The sequence below is a fragment of the Podarcis pityusensis genome, assembly GCF_964106645.2.
Source record: "Podarcis pityusensis genome assembly, chromosome: 6".
In the NCBI taxonomy this organism is placed as follows: domain Eukaryota; kingdom Metazoa; phylum Chordata; class Lepidosauria; order Squamata; family Lacertidae; genus Podarcis; species Podarcis pityusensis.
The window spans coordinates 10,933,082-10,957,617 of NC_138030.1; the positions used below are offsets into that span (position 1 = coordinate 10,933,082).

General features: G+C 44.0%; 1 protein-coding gene across 8 annotated transcripts in view; it reads right to left on the minus strand.

Moving 5' to 3' along the window:
* Positions 1–24,536, minus strand: part of CDH4 (cadherin 4) — a 792,566-nt gene that overhangs the window by 267,557 nt on the left and 500,473 nt on the right. The window lies entirely within an intron of this gene.

Genomic DNA, 24,536 nt, shown 5'->3' on the forward strand with positions numbered 1-24,536 from the left:
TGCTGATGCAGATCTTCATTTTCCCCTTCTTCCTCAGTGGGGAGGAGAGCACCATTTTGTAGTTTGCCTCAGGTACCAAAATGTATTGGGCCAGCCCTGTTTAGAACGGCGGTAGGACTCACCGTCTTGGTGACAATATGCTATGCATTGCCACTGGAAAGTTTAAAGGGAAAACACTAGAATATTGCACTGGAATGCAGCCTAAGGCTTCAGTCCTACCCTCCCCCCTTACCTGGGAGTGAAAATGATGATGATGATGTTCCCTGCCCATCTGGCTGGGTTTTCCCCAGCCACTCTGTTTAAGCTCCACCAAATTCAGTAGGACTTATTTCTGAGTAAACATGGTTAGTATTATACTGCACTACTGTTTTCTGCTTTCGGTGATGTCTCAAGAACCAGCCCAGCTCCCATATGATTTTGGTTCCTTGTTCATCCGAATGTGTTACAGAATGTTGAAAAACCTGCCAAATATCTCCTCAACCCAACTGGCTTCCTCTGAGGATTCCTACTGAAAACACACTAGCTTCACAGTGAGCTTACTTAATAGGATTCAAGTGGCCTTATCTGGATACCCTGGCATTATAGTTCTTAAATCATTGCTACACTGGCTATTCTGACCAAGTCAGAGGGAGCTGAATCAAAGCTTCAAAAATTAACTCACTTTGGATGACATGCTGAAGACTCTTGAACACTGAATGTGCAATATGCATCAACATGGCAGCTGTGAAGAGTAATAATAATAATAATAATAATAATAATAATAATAATAATTTATTATTTCTGCCCCACCCATCTGGCCAGCCACTCTGGGCGGCTTCCAACAGAAGGCTAAAAATACATTAAAACATCAGTCATTAAAAACTTCCCTAAACAGGGCTGCCTTCAGATGTCTTCTAAATGTTATATAGTCGTTTAATTCTTTGACATCTGATGGGAGGGTGTTCCACAGGGTGGGCACCACTACCGAGAAGGCCCTCTGCCTGGTTCCCTGTAACTTCACTTCTCACAGTGAGGGAACTGCCAGAAGGCCCTCGGAGCTGGACCTCAGTGTCCCGGTTGAACAACAGGGGTGGAGATGCTCCTTCAGGTATACAGAGTGTAAGGCGAGCCTTTTAAGATCCTGACACAACTATACCTGGGAGAAGTGGGGGATAAATCTGATTCAATCCACATTTTAATGCAAGCCGACCTAATTTGCACTTCTCAAAGCAACACATGGTTCAAAATGTAGCTATCATTCAAAAACACACTTCTCAGCATTTTGTGATTCGTGGAGGGTAACACTATCAGCAGCTACTAGTCATGATGGTTATGCTTTTCCTCCATGGTTGGAAGCAGAATCAGGGTTGCTTCCGAATATCAGTTGCTGAAAACCTCAGGAAGGAAAAGTACTCTTGTGCTCAGGTTCTGCTTGTTATGTTTCAAAAAGACTGGTCATATTATGGCTCTGAATGTTAAAGATACAAAAGTTCAATATACATAAAATGCTGTGATCAAATGCATTGTATTTAAAATGATTGTAGAGAAGTTTAAATTAGTTGAAAGCTTTTACTTTAGCTAATACAGTAAAGCCAAGCAGCTATCCCCAGCAGGAATTTGAAACCTGAGAAACTCCGCTGCCTTTGCCTTGTGGGAAGCCAGCAGAAAGATCACCAGATCAGATTATTGGGAGAAGGAGCTTCCAGAATAATTGAGGCTCTCTCTGGGATCAGAGAGAGATGTTCCTAGGCTGTATTAAAGGAATGAACAGCTTTGTCTGCAATACATTACTTTGTTCTTAGTAATGTTCAATTGCAACTAGTTTTAAGACTGTTCTGCAGTAAAGCTTTTGGAGGTGGAAAGCTCGTTCATTTCTACACAAAGTCCAGATCAGGGATTGATTCCGCTGAACAACTATTAACGCTGAAGACTCTTTCAGGGCCAAAACAGATAAGGCAGCAGGATACCTAGGCCTAGAACTCTCACCATTTCCCCCTAAAGCTTAAGAGCAAATAGAGACAGAGGAATAAATTGGGTCAGGGCCACGTTGCTGCAGGAAGATTTTCATTTGTACCATTTCCCTGAGACTGCCTAGTCTAAATCAAGCATTCTCACCACTGCACCATACTGACTCTCAAATATCTCTGTAAGCCTTGATACACCATTCCTTGCCCTTCACAGTGTTAGTGTTACAGATCTGTGGGTGCTAAATGGTTGGATTTTTATAACTGTTGGGATTTGATTAGAACTGATATGTAAGGATGGAGGGATAGCCAGACCCAAGTGTGTATATGGGGTGGTGAGAAGTGTGGTGGACCCACTCATAATCAGCACACGTAAAAGCTAGTTAAATAGGCATACTTGCTGGGCTGTGTATTAGGGCAGTCATCCTAGCAAATCAACAAGTGTTAATTGAAAAGACTAATTTCCTTGTGAGGTGACTGCCTGGGGGGATAGACCATTCGAAGTTCAAAGCATCAAAAGTGCTAAGTGTGAATAAGGTGTGGAAAGCTAATCCCCTTTGAGGTAATGAGCTTTAGCACATCAAAGGAGGGACCTTCCTCTGGGTTATAAAAGAGGCCAGAACTTAGGCTAGCAGTGGAGTTATGGGGTTGGAGTTGAGAGTGATGCAACCAGGAAGCAGAGATGGAATAAACTGGTGCGCTTTGGGATGATGATGCTGTGAGCCCCTCCAGTGGAGGTTGTAAAAAAGGCAAAGGTAAAGGGACCCCTGATCATTAGGTCCAGTCATGGCCGACTCTGGGGTTGCAGCGCTCATCTCACTTTATTTGCCGAGGAAGCCGGCGTACCAGCTTCCAGGTCATGTGGCCAGCATGACTATGCCACTTCTGGCGAACCAGAGCAGCACATGGAAACACCGTTTACCTTCCCACCGGAGAGGTACCTATTTATCTACTTGCACTTTGACGTGCTTTCAAACTGCTAGGTTGGCAGGAGCAGGGACCAAGCAATGGGAGCTCACCCCGTTGCGGGGATTCAAACCGCCGACCTTCTGATCGGCAAGTCCTAGGCTCTGTGGTTTAACCCACAATGCCACCCACGTCGTATATATGTGTGAATAAACCATATATCATAAAAACGCTATAGCCTCCGTTATGCCTAATTTTCCAAAGGAAACACAAATGCTGGGTAAGTGCCTGAAACCATTGAAGTCTTGCACACCACTTGGCAGAGATTGGGGTGCTGTGTAACAGCTAGGTATTCTTAGCCTCCCGTAAGCCAAGTCGCAATGAGACAGAGTGCTATTGATGCAGATGTGATAATGTTATGATCACATGCCCTGAAGTGGCACAATATTGACACCCTCCCTGGCTTTTAGATTTCATGATTTGGATTTCGGTGTGGAAAGGAGGATACAAGAGGCTTGAAAATCAGTACGGCTCCTTCTCTAATTACTGATTAATCACAAGTGAAGGTTGCTTAAATAATGATTCATGGGGAGAAGAAGGAAGTCTCATTAAGAACAAGAGGTTAAGAAGAAAAGGAAAAAAATCCCAAGACGTGTGTTTTTACAACTCTATGCAAAGAGAGAGAGAGAGAGGCCAAAATGTAGTATCAGCACATTATGAAACAGGAAACTATTGCCAAGATTTAAATTGTGCATTCATGTCTAATCAAACAGCGTAGAGGAAATGTTCTCTCAAAAGCGGCAGGTAAACCATAAGATGTAATTGAAAGGGAACGACAGAGAAATTCTTTTAATGGCTTCAGAAATACATAATAGTGTCACTGTATCCCCAAGACGCTTTACAAGGCCTAGCAGCTGTTTCGTAAATTCTGAATTGCCTCTTAAAAAAAAAAAAAGATCTAATGTGCAGAAAACTGCGCCATAAACATAATGCTTGATGCAAAATTATTTGGTAGAACCTAGGCAGTTGTTTTAAAGCGTGCATCGATCTTTGAGCTCCTATTTAAATGCCCGCCTTCCTGCAAAGCCAGATGCTACCCTGTAGTGCTTTCCTGCCATCAAGCTGAATCCATATGCTTGCTAGGTTTGTGTGTGTGTGTGCGCACGCACGCGCGCGCTCGCATGTGCACATGTGTGGATGTGTACATTTTCACTCGTGCAAAAGACATTGCCAAGCTGTATTTTCCATCAGCGACAGAAATCTCTTGCCTTGCCTCTGTAAGTTCTCCTCTGTCAAATGCATAAATAACTATTACAGCCTCGGGAAAATGATTTATGTGCTGATGATATCTGATTCTTTTTGCCCCTAAATGATCTTGTTGTTAGACGCTGCAGAATGCTATTACCAGTAAGTAAATTGTATCATCAGTTTCCTCTAAATCACAATCCTCCCAGTGGAAGGGAGCCTAATACACCCCCCTCCCACTGCCACTCTTTAAAATATATGCAAACATCCATACAACTTTACACACTCACACTCACACACATAGATCTATAACATTTCAAAGAATGGTGATGCTTCATTTGTAGCTTCCTATGCCAGGGGTCAGCAAACTTTTTCAGTAGGGGGCCGGTCCAATGTCCCTCAGACCTTGTGGGAGGCCGGACTATATTTTGAAATAAAAACAAAAATGAACGAGTTCCTATGCCCCTCAAATAACCCAGAGAGGCATTTTAAATAAAAGGACACATTCTACTCATGTAAAAACACACTGGTTCCTGGACCGTCCCTGGGCCGGATTGAGAAGGTGATTGGGCCGGATCCAGCCCCTGGGCCTTAGTTTGCCTACCCTTGCCCTATGCTATCAAGGAGGTACACAGATGCATGTACACAGCTTGTTTGTTCATCTCCAGGGAAAGGGGCATGGCTCACTGGGTGACCTTACGTGCAGAAGGTCTCAATCCCTGGCCTCTTCAGGTAACGCTGGGAATGTCCGATGTCTGAAACTCTGGTGAGCCACAGTCAGTGTAGACAATAACATACACACAATGAAACATTAGGCATAACTTTCTCGACAGTGGAATGGGCTGCCTCAGATGGTGATGACGTTGTCAGCATTGCCCTAGAGCCAGTGCACCAACTGGACTCTTGCACCTCAACCCCGACTGGGCTAGGCGAGCTGGGTAGCACCACCAGAGACCTCCTTTCTCACAGGAACAGGTCACAGTGCTGTGGACTCACAGCTCAGAGCTGAGAGCACCGGATTCACTGTCTCAATAATACAGTCGTTGCGCAGCAGAGTTTTGCAGAGTCTTGCAGAGTATAAACCACTCGGAGAGCAGCTCTGTAGAATATCTTCCTTTTATTCTATAACTACAACTATGATACAAAACTATATACAGAGCTGAATATTCTAAGCATAAATCAATGCTACACTGAGAGTCTGCAGCTGCTCTAACAGCAATCTTATCTCTAGGATCTCTAACACTCTCACTCTCTCCGATACACTGACTGACTGACTCTCTCTCTCACACACACACAGATATGTTGCTGGGCAGAATAAGTAGATAGGCAGGACACGCCTCCTTCTCTCTGGAGAGTCAGCAGAGACCATCAGGAGATGATCAGGAGATTCTTGGGTATGGGAGGGGTGAAATCTCCTCACTAAGTGCCTCTATTTTCCAGGGAAAGTCTTGGATTTAGAAAACAGGCCCGGTTTCTGATTTGATCCCGGAATATCCCACTTTTCCTTAGGACATCCCTATTTTCATCAGAGAAATGTTGGAGGGGATGAAGTTATGCGAACCCCGAGCCAAGAAGATAAGTCAATCTTATGCAACCTTAAGAAGACATCTGAAGGCAGCCCCGTATAGGGAAATTTCTTTTTTTAATGTTTAATGTTTTAGTATGTTTTAAAATATGTTGGGAACTGCCCCAGCCACTCTGAGCAGCTTCTAACATATAACATATTGTTGTTGTTTTTGTTGTTGTTGCTGTTGTTGTTATGGAATAGGACTCCCCTATTTTCATCAGAGGGATGTGGGTGGCGCTGTGGTCTAAACCACTGAGTCTAGGGCTTGCCGATTGGAAAGTCAGCGGTTCGAATCCTTGCGACAGGGTGAGTTCCCGTTGCTCGGTCCCAGCTCCTGCCAACCTAGCAGTTCAAAAGCACGTCAAAGTGCAAGTAGATAAATAGGTACCGCTCTGGCGGGAAGGTAAATGGCGTTTCTGTGCGCCACTCTGGTTTTGCCAGAAGTAAATGGCCACATGACCCGGAAGCTGTACGCCGGCTCCCTCGGCCGATAAAGCAAGATGAGCCTTGCAACCCCAGAGTCGGCCATGCCTGGACCTAATGGTCAGGGGTCCCTTTACCTTTACTATTTTCATCAGAGAAATGTTGAAGAGTGTGTGAGTGAAAATAACCCCCATTTGGAGTCTGCAAATATGGAGATGATGAAATTCAGGGGGAGTGTTGCAAAATGTGTGTGTGTGTGTGTGTGTGTGTGTGTGTGTGTGTAGAAATTCACCAATCTTCCTTGCATCTCCTCAGGCAATTGGCCTTCATTTTTATTTTCCACCAACCCCCCAGAATGATACTTAGCATAGTTTCAAGTAGCATTCTCAGGGGGAAATGGTGATTGACAGTGAGGCTGCCATCCCCCCCGCCCACTCCCAGGAGTGCCCCTTGGAAATATGCTGTGTCATGATTAGGGATGGGTAGATCGATCAGTTTTAGTTTCTCGTTCTTCTAGAATTAAGTTTCATTTCCCCCATTTCCACATCAGTTTGCTTCATTTTTAAGTCCCTCGTGAGAATATCACCACCATTTTCATGCAAACGTCTGCTAATATGCACATCTTTGCAAGCAGTTTCCCCCAAAATGCATTTTTGTATGTTATTTGTGCACTGCAAAACCTGAGGATACACACGTTTTGAATGTTTGAATTTTGTGCATATTTGTGCACTGCAAAACCTGAGGATACACACGTTTTGAATGATGGCTGTGTTTCAGTTTGCATATTGTTTCAGAAAGTACAAAATAATAATTAAAATGACCAATGGCTGGTCATTTGCTGCATACGCAGCAAAGATTAGGATCTGTGCGACAAAAACAAAATAAAACACATTTTTGCTTTTGTAGGTAACTGTTCTGAGCATGTGATGAGGTGGGAGATGTTGCTGGAAATATGTTGCTTTCCCCCGCAACAGGCATTTTCATGCCCCTGCAGCGGTTGGCTTCTTCATCTTAGGTATTCAATATTGGGCTATGATTTTTACTTCTGGCCAAAAAAAAAAAAAAAAAAAAAAAAAAAAAGTTTAGTAAACAACCATAAAGGTGCACCTATCAGCTAAAACCCACTATGAACTAGCAGAATAATAAGAAGAAGTTCATAAAGTGAAGGATTTGGAGGGGGAAGATACCCTCCCTGCTTTGTCAGAGGAATATTAAAAGGTACTTATTTGTGTCGCAAAGGTTTCTGAAAAACGGGTAGTCGATGCATAAGCATTCTCTCACACAAACACATACCCACCCCTCCAATTTTAGGTGCCTGAAACCTCCTTGACAGCTCCACTGGGATAAACACCCATTTCTGAGCAAACAACAGAATGCCTGTAAAGACCGCCTTGAGACAGTCACCCAAATTGTTTAGTTACCCAGATTGTCATCAGCAATTGTCTAATTATACAGATTTTGTTTAACAGAGGTTCCTAACAAGTGTCTGTCAACTGGAGCAAATTAGACACAAATACCAAATGCCATCAAAGACATGATCAGCTGTCCCTCGGGAGTTCTCATCAAAAATCGAAATGCCGAGAGAAGGATTGTATCCCCAGTTCGAAGGAAGCGTTAGCCAACAACACTCCTGCGGCTCATTCTTGAAACACAGACGAAACGGCACCGTTGGATGAGAGGAGAAGCATCTCCACAAGGATTGACATGGTGTGATACCTTTGGCTCTGGAAATCTTAGCTGCTATAACAGCTTGAAGTCCAGTGCAGTTGAAAGCAAAGAAAATGGGCTGATTCCTTCAAATTATTACGTGGACTCCAGCCACTACTTGCTCACAGTGTCTTGACTGCAAAAACCAGAAGACCTGCTCCCTGCCTCGTGGTCTTCTCCCACCTGGCTTGGGAGGGCCAAGGGACCTGACTGACTCCAGTTACAAACTCTATGGTTTTCCCAGTAGTGATGTATGGAAGTGAGAGCTGGACCATAAAGAAGGCTGATCGTCGAAGAATTGATGCTTTTGAATTATGGTGCTAGAGGAGACTCTTGAGAGTCCCATGGACTGCAAGAAGATCAAAACTATCAATTCTGAAGGAAATCAGCCCTGAGTGCTCACTGGAAGGACAGATCCTGAAGCTGAGGCTCCAATACTTTGGCCACCTCATGAGAAGAGAAGACTCCCTGGAAAAGACCCTGATGTTGGGAAAGATTGAGGGCACAAGGAGAAGGGGACGGCAGAGGACGAGATGGTTGGACAGTGTTCTCGAAGCTACCAGCATGAGTTTGACCAAACTGTGGGAGGCAGTGGAAGACAGGAGTGCCTGGCGTGCTCTGGTCCATGGGGTCACAAAGAGTCGGACACGACTAAATGACTAAACAACAACTCACTCTGGGGCTGCTAAGGCCAGAGGCCAGAGACCACCTGAGCTATCTCTTAAGGACACGGGTGGCACTGTGGTCTATACCCCTGAGCTTCTTGGGCTCGTCAATCGGAAGGTCAGCAGTTTGAATCCCCATGACAGGATGAGCTCCCGTTGCTCTGTCCCAGCTCCTGCCAACCTAGCAGTTCAAAAGCATACCGGCATGAGTAGATAAATAGGTACCACTGTGGCGGGAAGGTAAACGGCGTTTCCATGCGCTCTGGTTCCCGTCATGGTGTTTTGTTACATCAGAAACGGTTTAGTAATGCTGGTCACATGACCCAGAAAGCTGTCTGTGGATGATTGCCAGTTCCCTTGGCCTGAAAGCGAGATGAGCATCGCAACCCCATAGTCGCCTTTGACTGGACTTAACCGTCCAGGGATCCTTTACCTTTTTTACCTATCTCTTAGTGCAGACCCAGGTCATCGAGCCTGAGCTTTTATAGCCACCACCCAGCATGAATACCAATGGCTGCAACAGCAGCTGATATGTTCTATGTTTATAATGCGTATTTTCTTGCTGATTGTGATGTTTTAAATGTGCATTTTGTATTTGACTTCCTTTAGTAATGTTTTCTTTTGAAATGTTTAAGATGAAAGGTTTTTTTGTTTTGTTAACTTTGCTCCATTAAATGTGCATTATGTTGATGACCTCCTTTGTAATATTTTACTTTTGGAATCTTTTAAGATAATTTTAGTTTCCTGCTAATGATTGTTGCTTTGAATGCATACTTTATATTTGACTTTCCTCAGTAATGTTTCATTCTGGATTGATTCGTTTGATGTTTTTATGTAGGTTGTAGATAGCTTTGAGATTTTTTCCTTAAAAATGTAAGGTGGTACTATTATTATTATTATTATTATTATTATAATTTATATACCGCCCTATACCCGGGGGTCTCAGGGCAGTTCACAGAGTAAAATCAAGATATAAAACCACAAAATACATAATAAAAATTAAAACAACAACCCAATAACCCACCCCCCACAAAAACACACACACATTTTAAAAGGGCATAGGATGTAAATCAGATCAACCAAAGGCCTGGTTAAAAAGGAACGTTTTTGCCTGGTGCCTAAAGGTGTATAATGAAGGCGCCAGGCAAACTTCCCTGGGGAGAGCATTTGACAGGCAGGGAGCCACTGCAGAGAAGGCCCTGTTCTCGTGTTGCCACCCTCTGGACCTCTCAAGGAGGCGGCACATGAAGGACGGCCTCAGAAGATGATCTCAGGGTCCGGGCAGGTTCATATGGAAAGAGGTATGATGATGATGATGATGCCCATATTTTGCTTTTTTTTAAATTAAAAAACTACCCTACTTGTCTGCTCAGTTCAGTGCCACCCCCGCCTCTCGGCTTCTGTTGTTTGTTATTGTTGCGGCACCCCCTGTAGTGCTCTCTCGGCTTGGCACCCAGTGCAGGTGAAATATTCCCCCCCCCCCTTAAATCCACCTCTCCCCTGAGATGTAGTCCTCCCTTTTAGACCAAGTTGGACCCATGGTTCATCTAACTCAGTATGTGTCTACATTGACTTGGCAGCAGCTCTTTCCAAGCACCAGCTGGAGATGCCAGGATTGAAGCTGGGGATGCCCTCCCCCCTGCATGCAAGCCCCCCAGGCTCTTCTTATTGTTTGCTCGAGGTGATTAGATTGGTCTCAACTAGGGACAGGGCCTTTTCAGTACTGGCCCCAACTTGGTGGAACGCTCTGTCACAAGAGACCAGGGCCCTGCGGGACTTGACATCTTTCTGCAGGGCCTGCAAGACAGAGCTGTTCCGCCTGGCCTTTGGTTTGGACTCAGTCTGACCCTTATGTTTCCCTCCCCTTATGGTCTTGATTTATCAGCTACTTTTTAAATGAGGCTGCATTTTAACCTGTATTTTAAATTGGTCCCCCCCCCATTATGTTTTTACTGTGGTTTTATTGGTGTTTGCTGCCCTGAGCCCGGCTCTGGCCGGGGAGGGCGGGGTATAAATTAAATTTATTATTATTATTATTATTATTATTATTATTATTATTATTCTCTCCATATTGCTTCTTCCCAGAACCTTGTCACAGTAAGAGAGACGCAGCAAAGCAGGATTCAGTCTCCTTCTGCCGCGAATTCAGTGCTAGCAAAGAAGCATTTTGTGCCACGGAAAAGGAAGCAGAGAGAGACACCCGTTTGTGGCAGGTGTTTTAAGAGCTCACACTCTGCCCACGCACAGCGCTGCAGCAATTGAAGGGCTAAATTAAATCTCTGAAGATTAAATTAATGATGGAAATCTAAAATATTAATAAATTCTAATTGAATATTCTCCGATAAATTATCGAGGCATTCTCGGCAATTTGGTTCCACTTGCGGTTCTTGGGGAACTTTCAACTGCATAAATACAGCTATTAAAGCAATTCAGGAAAAGAGGAACATTTCCCCCCCCTCCCTTGCTCAGACAAGAGAATTCTAAATACAAAAGGGGCTAAAATTTCTTTCAGATGATTGATTAAATGATAGAGTCTGAGACAGCTGAAATCATTAAACGACGTTTTTCTTTTCAGTCCCACTGGCTGCAGCAAGGACAGCGCAAAATCCCATAGGTCTGAATACAAGGAAGTACAATAGGTATAATTATAATATAGTCCTGAATGCTATTGTTAAGAGGAATTCAAACGGTGGATACATTATTCATTCCACAGTGCAAAGTACGTATGTCTAATGTCCGGTAAACAGCAGCAGTGGAGTTCTGTTGCTGATCGTCTTTTATTTGAAAGAGCTCTTAGCAGATTTCAGGGCGGTAATTTGCTCATGGGTGGAAAAAAAATGGAAGAATCCATGTCCGCAAGGGGTTCAAATATCAGCAATCGTGACACTGACATATTTGTGGAAAAGCAATATATCCAGCAATTGCTGGATGTGCAGGAAGCCCCAGATTTAATCTCTGACATCGCCAGGCAGGACTGGAAAAGACTCAACTAACTGGATCCAACTAGTTGGTCTCGTCACCAGAAGTCCTGTGCAAGAGTAATAATAATAAGAAGAAGAAGAAGAAGAAGAAGAAGAAGAATATATTATTTATACCCCGCCCATCTGGCCGGGCCTCCACAGCCACTCTGGGCGGCTCCAAACAGAAAATTAAAATACAATAATTCATCAAATATTACAAGTTTCCCTAAACAGGGCTGCCTTCAGATGTCTTCTAAAAGTCAGCTAGTTATTTATTTCCTTGACATCTGGTGGGAGGGCGTTCCACAGGGCAGGTACCACCACCAGGAAGGCCCTCTGCCTGGTTCCCTGCAACCTCACTTCTCGCAGTGAGGGGGAACCGCCAGAAGGCCCTCGGCGCTGGACCTCAGTGTCCGGGCTGAACGATGGGGGTGGAGACACTCCTTTCAGTATATTGGGCCGAGGCAGTTTAGAGCACTTGCACAATGAGGCTTCCCCCTCTCCTCCCTTCATGCACTCCTACAGAGAGGTTGTGGAGAAGATGGGGAAGTGTGGTGTAGTGGTTAAAAGCAGTCGACTCGTAATCTGGTGAACCAGGTTCGATTCCCCGCTCCTCCACATGCAGCTGCTAGGTGACCTTGGGCTAGTCACACTGCTCTGAAGTCTCTCAACCTCACAGAGTGTTTGTTGTGGGGGCAGAAGGGAAAGGAGATTGTTAGCCGTTTTGAGACTCCTTAGGGTAGTGATAAAGCGGGATATCAAATCTAAACTCTTCTTCTTCTTCTTCTTCTTCTTCTTCTTCTTCTTCTTCTTCTTCTTGCAAAGCGCTTGTCCTGGTGCAACGTTGGGGATAAATCCCACTGTCTGTCTGAAGCTCCAGAGAGCTTCTGCCAGCTACTGTAGACCAGGCATGTCCAACTTTCAAGAGACTGAGATCTACCCCACACTATAAATAAACTGGCAATACGCGGGTAGCGCTGTGGGTTAAACCACAGAGCCTAGGGCTTGCCAATCAGAAGGTTGGCGGTTTGAATCCCCGCGACGGGGTTAGCTCCCGTTGCACGGTCCCTGCTCCTGCCAACCTAGCAGTTCAAAAGCACGTCAAAGTGCAAGTAGATAAATAGGTACCGCTCCGGCAGGAAGGTAAACGGCGTTTCCATGCACTGCTCTGGTTTGCCAGAAGCGGCTTAGTCATGCTAGCCACATGACCCGGAAGCTGTAAGCCGGTTCCCTCGGCCAATAAAGCGAGATGAGCGCCGCAACCCCAGAGTCGGCCACGACTGGACCTAATGGTCAGGGGTCCCTTTGCCTTTAATCTACCAAAGTTGTTGAGCTTTTTAAGAGAGCCAAAGTTGTTGATTTCTTGTGGGGTTTTTTGAGTAAGGGGGCCGCGATCTACCACAGACACCCCCCCCGCGATCTACCAGTAGATCACGATCTATCTGTTGGACATCCCTGCTGTAGACAATACTGAACTAGATGGACCAGTTGCATGACAGAATAAGGCAGTTTCTTGTGTTCGTGCATGCCACACATTTATTCGCTCTGTTCAAACCATCTAAGTCGGTGGACGTTATCGTATCTTGTGACAATGAATTTCATGTGTGGGTGTGCTTTACAATAATAATAAAAAATGAAAGAGTCCAAATTCTGATGTGTTTCAAGATGGCCACATCATTAAATGGAGGATTGTTAGAAATTATTTTAGCCCTTCTCTTAGGAATAATCGAGTCAGATGTCCCCAGGGATCAAAATAATTTGTTTCTTTGCACAACTACGGCAGCTTGAGTGGTATACGCTCAGAAATGGAGGGAGGGAACAGTACCATCAAGGGAGATATACGCCAGATTGGCAACCTTAACCACTAGAATAAGAGCTTGAGAAGAAAAAAAGCATTTTAGGAAGATCGGAAAATGTTTTTAGAATATTTGAAGAATCGTTGCAAACAGGTTGAAATGTTAGCAGGATTAGATTAAATTCAGCAGTATAAATTAAGCTGGGATAAAATGAGAAAGAAAAACACACACAGAGTAATCAAAATTTGCAGCAGTAATGGATAACTGGTGGAGCAGTTCAGCTGTGGAACAGACTCCCACAAGAGGTGATGGACTCTCCTTCCTTGGAGGTTTTTAACCCCTAAAACAGCAATTTAACATGAATTTTACTCTCTAACGAGACCATTGATCCATAAAATGAAAGCAATAAACAATGTACTGCAGTCACACCATTCATCTATCAGTAGCTGAACTGGGTTCCACACAGTCACAAAAAAAGAGCCGCAAAAACTAAAACTCAAAATAAATAGCAAAAACAGACAGACCTCAGTGTAACACTCAAAATGGAGACGTTCGGCTTCTGAAAAAAAGTTTGCAAACCAGAACACTTCTGGGTTTGCAGTGTTTGGGTTCCAAGCTGTTTGAGTACCAAGGCGTTGAGAACCAATACAAGGTACCACTGTAAATCTACCCCATGACAACTGATGTTCTGTGCTTGTTTTCTTAAGATGCTTTCAGCAAAACGAATCCTGCCCCAGTGCTAGGGATCATACCCAGAGGCCTAAATTCACACCTGTTCCAGCCTAGCTTTTTGTCCCTAGTTGTTCCCAGGAAATGGGACTTATCGCAAGCACATTACAGCTAGATGAGTCATTTCTTTTTCTCCCTCTCTTCCCCATTAATTTATGCAGGAGTTTTGTACATTTTGTGCTGATAAGAAAGAAAGAAAGAATTCTTGGTGCAATTCTTTGCTGTAGAAGCTGAGATTGAAGCTTCAATTACCTGTGACTGACAAAACAAGCATAATCTTAATCACCGTGGTGTTGGGTCCAGGTTGCATCATCAAGTCGTATACCGCAACGTGCATTAGGTACTGCTAAAAATATTATCAGTTTCTAGAGACTTTACACATTTTTATATATATACAACGACCACTCTGCAATCTTAAGCAACCACACACTCCTGCAGTCCTGTACACCATGCAAAATGATGGACCAAACCTTGGGTTTCAAAGCACTTTGTTCCATTTTAACTTCCTTTGTTATTGGAAGCCACAACCAATTGTCCCATGGGGGAACCACTGAGAGCAGTTTGTCCGGGACCCACCAAAACTTGGAGCTGGGCGATGAAGCCAATTAGTCTTGGCTATATGATGAGACCATTGGGGGCAAACGCTGGCTCCCTCGGCCTGAAGGCAAGATGAGCGCCGCAACCCCATAGTCATCTTTGAGGAGTTTTATCTTTTTTACCAAGGGAGAGGGAAGGTGGTAAAAAACCTTGGAGGTTTTCCCCTCCCCACCCTCCTTTTCAAATGCTCAGGAGAAAAACAGCCCTTTAGATTTTTTCCAAGCATTTTAAGGCAACACATGAAAAGCACAAATGTTTTTTTAATACAAGCTGGGATGTGTGTGTGTTTTGTGAGTGGGAGTTTGCTTTTCCACATCACTAATTTTGACTCCGCATTAATAAATCTATATTGTCAAGCAGTTATTTCTCTTAATTGTCCATTAGCTTGGGAGAAAGCACAGCACTGACATGCACGTGATAAAACAGGTATTCTGGACAATTTTTCTTAATTGGCCATTAGCTTAGGAAAAGCTTTTACTGGCAGCCATAGCAACAGCGCACATTTGCTGCATGCAAGGTACACAGAGGTGTCTAAAAAATAAGTTTTAAAAAATAGTCTTAAAAGGCCTACATTCAACAAGGATGGACATATTTGTCAATTTCAGTTTCTACTTTTTCCCAGTCTTGCCTCAGTTCACTCCATCTCTGAATCACTTTGCAATTTATTTATATTTTGCAGTTTTTTAGAGACGTCTGCAGAAAAATTGTATGCATTTCCATGCATATTTCTTCTAATAGATGCACATACAATTTCCCCCAACATGTTCATTTCTAAGCTATTTACCCTCATGCAATGCATTTTTTAAACACTGGTTTCCGCTAATCTATGACTTTCTGTGCACACATAGCTCTAATATATGTTTTATTGTGAGCCTCCTTTGGTTGGGGGGAGCAAACGTTCAAGGATTTCAGTTTGCGAATTGGTTTGCGAACTGTCATTTTGGTAGGTTTGCATTAAGATCCAAACCAAACTTAATTTCTCCTCTCTCCCCAAATGCACCTTCAGAAAAATCCACATGCCAAAAACTTTCTGTGCCTTCAGCCTGACTGACCTGAAACATGATGCATGCAACATTACTCTTTGAAGAACAGAGGATTTTCTCTGAAACGTTATTGAGAAATCTCATGCTATTTGTTGGGAAAGCCAAGATTTCCACACGGAGAATGCCTTGTTTGATTCATGCTTTGGCTCAACGACAAGAGTTAAGCTCTGCTTTAGCCGGGGGATTTTCAAGATGCACACTTTGATAGCCTCTTCTGTGACAAGTTATCAGCAGCTGATGAAGCTTAGGACGTAGCCAAGACTTTGCATTGTTTTTCCTCTGTGGCTTAACAGTGTATTACAGATGATGCTATGTTACATATGATGTTGGTGTGCTTTTTAAGAACAACAACAACCTCCCTCTCCTCTGAGTGCATAGATTTGAATACCCTAAGAATTCTCTTAGCATTAGACATTGATATTGGTAGACTTGTGGTTTCGCCTGGTGCCTTTATTGTATATTTGTAGGCACCAGGCGAAAAAGTTCCTCTTCAACCAGGCCTTTGGCTGATTAAATGGCCTTTGGCTTTTAAATGTGTTTGTGGGAGGGGGCATTAATGTTCTGCTGTTTTGTTTTACTTATTTGCTTTGTTTTTATCCTGCATTTTATTCTGTGTACTGCCCTGAGATCTTATATAATGAAGGACAGTATAAAAATCTAAATTATTATTATTATTATTATTATTATTATTATTATTATTATTAGCAATGACAAACCTAGACAGCATCTAGATCTAAAATCAGCCCTGAGTGCTCACTGGAAGGACAGATCATGAAGCTGAGGCTCCAATACTTTGGCCACTTCATGAGAAGAGAAGACTCCCTGGAAAAGACCCTGATGTTGGGAAAGATGGAGGGCACAAGAAGAAGGGGACGACAGAGGACGAGATGGTTGGACAGTGTTCTCAAAGCTACAAACATGAGTCTGACCAAACTGCGGGAGGCAGTGGAAGACAAGAGTGCCTGGCGTGCTCTGGTCCATGGGGTCACGAAGAGTCAGACACGGCTAAACGATTAAACAACAACAATTATTATTTTATTTTGCTCATGGTAAGGAACAAGGAGGAAGCCACAGGGCACCAAGTGTAATGAAAGAGTATGACTAAAGCAGTATCTTGAATGATGCTAATGGTATTCTTGGAATCTGCACCTGCGTGTAACATTCAGCTGAGAAGCCACTCAAGCGTTGGACGTTTCTTGGAGATGATTATTTCCATTTATTTATTTAGTACAAGAACTGCAGGGGGAGAACATCTTTGGAGGCCCCTCTCTGGATGCTACATCCAATGACAAGCAACTGGTGGCCACTGGGAAAAGGAACTTTTTGGTGGTGGAGTGATAAAGATAATGTCTCTTTCCCCTCCGTCATGACCCAAAGTGGCTTGCCAAAACAGTATAAATATTAAAGCCAGTTGTAGTGAACAAAACCAATAAAAACTGTGAAATACGTCTATGTAGATAAAATACAGATCCTGCCCTACTAAAAGAGGCCACAACTACCTGAAACCTTTCAAATCAAGGACCAAAATCCCAGGTAAAGAGACATGTTTTTACCTGGCACCTTGAAATAGATAAAGATGGTACTAAGCATGGGGAGAACATTCCACAAGTAGGGTGCCACCACTGAAAAGGCCCGTTCTCATGTTGCTGCCTTCTGGACCTATTGTGGAGGTGGCACATGAAGAAGGGTCTCAGATGACAATTGCAGGGTCTGGGTCAGTTCACGTGGGGAGAGGCGGTCTTTGAGATATCGGGGTGATAAGCCGCAACAGTCTTTATAGGTCAAAATGAGCAATTTGATTTGAGCCCAGAAACTAACTGGTAGCCAGGGTAGTCATGCCAGAATTGGTGTTCTGTGTTTGAACTGCCATGCCCTGGTCAACGATCTGGCTGCTGAATTCTGCACCACCTGCGTGGCTGCTTTTGAACCACTTTCGAAAGCAGCCACCCATATAATGCATTGCAGTAATCCAGCCTAGAAGCTACTAAAGTGTAGAAATTAGGCTCTTCCTGTCTGGATAGGGGTTTAACTGGGACAGTAAGCTATGTATCTACTTCTTCAGAGGAAGTGTAACTCCATCCAGAGCAGGCCACATCTAATCCATCCAGTCTAAAAAGATCCACTAACTGTCTTATCTGCATTAAAGGTAAAGGGGTAAAGGGACCTCTGACCATTTGGTCCAGTCGTGGCCGACTCTGGGGTTGCGGCGCTCATCTCACTTTATTGGCCAAGGGAGCCGGCGTACAGCTTCCGGGTCATGTGGCCAGCATGACTAAGCCGCTTCTGGCGAACCAGAGCAGCACATGGAAACGCTGTTTACCTTCCCGCCAGAGCGGTACCTATTTATCTACTTGCACTTTGACGTGCTTTTGAACTGCTAGGTTGGCAGGAGCAGGGACCGAACAACAGGAGCTCACCCCGTCGCGGGGATTCGAACTGCCAACCTTCTGATCGGCAAGCCTAAGAGGCTCAGTGGTTTAACCCACAGCGCCACCTGTGTCCCTTCTTATCTGCATTAAGCTTCCATTAATTGGCTCTCCTCCAGTCCATTACAGAAACAAGACACTGATCTAGACCATTCACCGCAGCACCTGCAGATGCAAAGAAACCTGGGAACTTCAGTTTGTCAATGGTGCTACAATGGTGGAATTGCAGTTCTGCAAAGGTGAAACTATACCATTTCCAGGTTTCTTGGGAGAAGCCCTGCACTTTAAATGCGCTTCAAATGAATGGCATGCATGCAGCCTAGAACTGAGCCTGAGGGAGAGAAGGACTTTCCTGTTCATTTTGACTGGCGACAGAAAATTATAGGTGGTCTGCTTTTGTTGTGCCTTTGTCCAGCGTTTCCTTAGTAAAAAGAAAGGTCCTTTATTACCTTTTAAAGGAACACAAGCCGGGCCTTCACTCAACAAACATCGCTTGACTGCAGGCAAATACCATCTGTTGTTTTCCCCCTCATACAGTTAGAGGTTAATGGATACTGAAATGTTAAGTTCCAAACAGCAAGATACATTGAGAACACTGGGCTTGTGATTGATAATTTCACCTCTCTTTTTTTCCTAGGCAGTTGTTTCAAGGATGTTCAAAGAGATGCTGGAACGTTCGTAGCCAAGCAGAGGTGGGCTCAAGTTTCCTTTGACTTCCCTTGCTTAAACCAAATGGTTCTGCTCGAGGCAAAGAGAAGCAGGTATGCAAATGGGCAGATTGTCAAACGCAATAAAATAGCATAGAAAGTAAGTGCTTAGGGAGGAGTCCAACATGGACATTCCATTGAAGCATGGATTTTTGTCGGAGCAATGGAACATTCTCCTCCTTCTTCTCCCCCCAGATGCTCCCAACACCTGTTGGAAAGGTTACTTCAACCCTTTGGAGCAGATTATGGTAGGGCATGGGGTTATGCAAGGAACAGAGGAAAGGGAAGAAGTCTCACTGTGCACAGAGAAGAGGGCAATTGATGGCTACTATATGCCTTCTTGAGGGATGCGGGTGGCGCTGTGGGTTAAACCACAGAGCCTAGGACTTGCCTATCAGAAGGTCGGCGGTTCGAATCCCCACGACGGGGTGAGCTCCCGTTGCTCAGTCCCTGCTCCTGCTCACCTAGCAGTTCAAAAGCACATCAAAGTGCAAGTAGATAAATAGGTACCGCTCCAGCGGGAAGGTAAATGGTGTTTCCGTGTGCTGCTCTGGTTCCTTGGCCAATAAAGCGAGATGAGCGCCGCAACCCCAGAGTCGGCCACGACTGGACCTAATGGTCAGGGGTCCCTTTACCTTTATATACCTCCCCAAGTGTTCCATTTTAAGCGAGACATTCCAGATGGACAGAAGCTGCTCTGGTTATCAGTTACCATAGGAGGGGAGAATGCTCTAATGCTAGGGTCCTGCTCGCCTGTTTCCCACATGCATCTGGTTTGTCACTGTGAGGACAGGATACTGAACTATACGGACCATTGGCACAATCCAATAGGCTCTTCTTATGTTCTTCTGTTTAAACAGAAATCCTTCCATTGACAGGACTTGTTGGTAGAACACTGCGCTTGGATTCCCGGGCTGTGTTCACACTTACGTAGGCTCACTGCATTTCTAGAGCTCGGTTTTAAATCTGGGTTCACAACACATTATATATTTTTAGGTATCAGGTGAAAACATTCCTCTTCAACCAGGTCTTTGTCTGATGAATATTCTACAGCCTTTTAAATGTGTTTCTGGGAAGGAGGGGCGGGTTATTGTTTTGCTGTTTTGTTTTTAATTACTTACTTGTTTTTATCCTGTATTTTATTTTGTGAACCACCTGAAATCTTGTAATGAAGGGCAGCATATAAATCTTCTTCTTCATCATCTCTAGAGTGGATTGGCAGGGCGGAATGTTTCATATTTCCACCCCAAGTTAATGCCTTTTGCATACATTTATAGGCACAGAAGGCTCTATATGGCCAGAGTGTTGGACTAGGAGCTAGGAGAATGCCCAGTCAGCCAGGAAGCTCACTGGATGCTCTTGGGCCGCTCATTCACTCTCAGCTTGGCATACATCACAGGGTTGTTGTGAAGATAAAATGGGGAGGGGGAAACTATGTATGCCACCTTATATGCCTCCTTGGAGGAAAGGTGGGATATAAATGCAACAACCACAGGTAAAGTAAAGGTAAAGGACTCCTGGAAGGTGACAATGGGGTTACAACACTCATCTTGCTTTTCAGGCCAAGGGAGCTGGCATTGGTCCGCAGACAGCTTTCCAGGTCATGTGGCCAGCATGACTAAACCGCTTCTGGCACAACAGAACACCGTGACAGAAGCCAGAGCGCACGGAAATGCCGTTTACCTTCCCACCAGTGCGGTACCTATTTATCTACTTGCACTGGTGTGCTTTCGAACTGCTAGGTTGGCAGGAGCTGGAACAGAGCAAAGGGGAACCCACTCCATCGTGGGGATTCGAACTGCTGACCTTTCAATCGGCAAGCCCAAGAGGCTCGGTGGTTTAGACCACAGCACCACCCACATCCACAACAACCACAACAACGTACATGTGGGAATGACTGTGCATAGGTCAGAAAAGGAGTTTCCTGCCCAAAGCTGCTGTCTGAAATGAACCGTAGCCTCTCCTCTGTTGCATCCTTGGCATACTGGTTCATCAAGACCCTCACATCAGATGCAGCTGAGGCTCAGAAAGTAAATTCATGGAATGAAGAGGGATTGCAATTGACAGGGAGGGCTGAATACGTTTGCAAGAATAACGTGGCACGTCTTGTTTCGTTTACCATATTTTCCCAAAGAACGAAACGCTTTAATGAGCAGAGAATTACTGCTCATCCCAGCAGAACTGGAAAGAGGGCTGTACTTTGGGCTTATGTGGGCACCATCCAGCGTTATTCACCTTGGCAAGGATTGAAACTTCATTCAGGCGGAGCCTCGCTCAAATACTGACAAGCAGCTAATCAACTTCCCATAAAATGGAACTTTCTGTATTCACAATAGAAAGCCGGATGATGGGGGGAGGGAGCCAAAAAAAGATTTGCCCATGAATTTCAAATTAGTTTGACCTATAAAAAAATGGGAAACAGGATGCAGGCAGCTGCAGGGAAGGCAAATTCAAGCGCACTGTAAAATGCTCACTGTGTTTGTGCCTTGCTGTTGTTTATGAATGGGATACCTCGGATTCTCTCAGTTTTGGTTTGCTCAAGGTTCTCATTTTTAAAATATTAAGTCCACTTCTATACATTTCCACATAACTTGGCAAAAAGTGAAATTAAGTCATTAGCAAAGATTCCTTAGCATTTTGGTGTGACTTGCAACTTTTGCAGAGCAATTTCTCCTTCAATAATGCATTTTTATAGCCTCCCCCCCATGAATATATACATTTTAATGAACATTTTACCCCAGCATATGGATTTTTGTACATATCACTTGACTGGAGAACTGCACTGCAAAATCTGGAGAAGTCCGAAGTTTGAAGAATGGTTGTGGTTCAGTTCTTGGGTTGTTTCACAAAGTGGAAATCAGATAGGTCCACTTCTAAATGCAAATGAATCAGCTTTCTCCTCCATCCTTAGTCATAACAGTTGAACCTCCTCTCCCTCTCTCTCTCTCTCTCTCTCTCTCTCTCTCTCTCTCATGCATACACTGATTTCATTGCACGTGGAGGTTCAGAGAGATTGTTCCTGTCAGAAAAGACAGGTCAGTAGGAAGCAGCTATCTGTTTATTTTAATTCTCGCGGTAAGTTGCCGTAGCAACATGGTATAAATGAAGAGAATAAATAAATGTAAAGAATAAATGGATACATAAAATTACTGCATATGTGGAAAGCTCATTGAAGCTTTGGAGAGAGACACCTGGGCTACAGATAGTTTAACTTCCAGGCAATGCCACAATCAATTCAAGGTTTCTGATGCCTGACAAACAGGAGTCTTCAAAACCAGATCAGAACTGTTCCCCTAGATCTTTCCGACAAGAGAATACCCTGGGGTGATGATTATCACGAGGATCTGAAAAAGCACTGAATGGTGGTCTCTGAAGACATACAATTTTTCCCTAAATGTTACATTAAAGAGAGTAGCACTTTATGGGTCAAACTACACTTGATGTCAGATAGTTCACAGTTCTTGCTCATGCTATTTTACTTCAAGTGAAAAGCTTCATTTTGAAACCTTTAAGATAACGTTTTAGTTTCCTGTTAATTATGTTGCTTTGAATTTATACTGTCTTTCTTTTGCAATATTTTGTTTGGGATTGTTTTGTTTGCTGTTTTAATGTAGGATCCTCAAGGATCTCTTTACAGGGAGCTGGCTTCAGGCACCAGACCAGTTGGCAGACCATTACAAAGATGTCTGCAGACATAACATGAATGCTGTGTAGGAATCCCCTGCGAATGACCCCAGTGCCTAGAGACAGGCAGTCAGGTTGTGTATCCACAGCAGTGACCAGAGAAAGAATGACCGCTGGGAGGAGAACACCTTCATCTGCCCTACCCGGTGGCAAAGCATCTTTTCATGTGGAGGTGGGATATATGCTGCACACCAGCCCAAGCCCTCGCACCAGCCCCAAGCTACTTTCCCCCAAACCAGAAGCTCTAAAAACAGCAAAACTGTATTTAAAATTCATGGGCAATTAATATTCCATAAATGGCTGGGCCAAACCTCAAAGGAAAGAGAAACATATTCAGTAGACACCTAACATCATGATGCCTAATTTCAGCTGATGACCAATTCCAGAAGGCTGGAGCTGAAACACTAAAAGCCTGGTTTCTAGTAGCCCCTATGCACACCACCTCCGGGGCATGTGCAGGGCTGGATTTAAGTTTGATGAGGCCCTGAAGGTAATTGGGCCCTTTATATGTCCAGCTGTCCTTTGTCCACAACAAAATGTCACTGTTTTTTGTGTTGAATATATGATATAAGGTAATTTATGGACCTAATAGGTATCTAAAGCCATTTGCACACGCAGAATATAGGCACCCTATATATTGAAATGAGCAAACCGGTGATAATTTAGGGAGCAGGCTAGCAGGCGGGGCCCATTACTTACATCATAGGAGCCTACACAACACAAAACACTGTTGCTGTATGTAGGTTTTATTTTATTTGTTTTTTTATCTTATATTTTGGAAATGTACATCCAGATTTTTTTTCTTTAATTTTTTTGGGGGGCCCTCCAAGAGAGTGGGGCCCTAAGCTATAGCTTGTTTAGCTTATACGTAAACTTGGCCCTGGGAATGTGCTGCTCTCAGCAGTGCTCCATCTGTGGGGTGCAGTTGGACAAAGGTGATCCCTTAGGTAACCTGGTTCAGAGCTGCTTATAGTAAAATCAAACTGCCTGGTGTTGACCACACAGCGTTTGGCTTACCTCTCTCAGCTTTAGTTATGTCTGTTTATGCCTCATACATGTAGAAAATAGAATGTTTAAGACCTGGCAGCTGTGAGGGCCACAGTTTTAGTTACACAGTGGAAAGCATACTGGAAATTATTTTATGGGAAGAAGGGGTTAACTAAAGAATTATGCTCCACTGCAACCCAAGGATTATTCTCCGCTGCCACTTTTTTCAATGCCTCTGCGCACATGACAGAGTCAGCCAATCATGGAATCCATACCTTACAGAATTAATTACTCAACTTAATTGCTTAATGACTGCTGGCAATTCTTAATTGTAGTTGCTTTCTTAACTCTCTGATGCAGGATAGCTTACCGTGAGCATGATCAATCCCCGCAGAATGTTTACGAGTTCTGCGCTACACTAACCATGACAATTTCAACTTGTACTCCAATCAGACTCTGAGTATGTGTCAGCTTCTCAAAATTTAAGTTTGGATACTGATAATTTAACTATTCAAACTGATTTTTATTTTTATTTTTAAAGATGCTTCATCAGTATTCTCATAGCTGTCAACCTTCCCTTTTTTTGCGGGAAATTCCCTTATTCCAGCGCCATTTCCCGCTGCTTCCTGCTGCTATCCTGGATTGTTAGATATCCCATAGATTGTCCCCGGGACAGGTGAGGCTGCTGATCCCTTATTTTTGAGGCTGATGATCCCTTATTTTCAAATCTGAAAGTTGACAGCTATGAGTATTCTTCAATCCACACTCCCAAGTTATCACCATAATAGCCCTTTTGGGGAGATAGGATCCAGTGCTTAAAACGACAACACATGGGGGCGGGGGGGGGAGTGGGGAGATCAATACGAGCTGCACCCCTCCACGATCATCATTCCCATCACCCTCCACTCATGGAGGCTGCTTTTGTGAAGGAGGAGAATCCATGGAGGTTCCCTGCGCATTTCACAACTCTGGCTTTCCAGGGCTCCAAATTTCCCAGAGAGCCTCTGCACATCCAGGAAGCCCCTTGCTTAACACAGGTGTGCTCCATGAGATGGGAATGATGACAAAGTAAGGCAGGCTAGAACACTTGTCTCCACATGGTCCTAATGCCCAAAGAGGCCTAGTGTCTTCTTGTTCCTGACTCCCCAAAG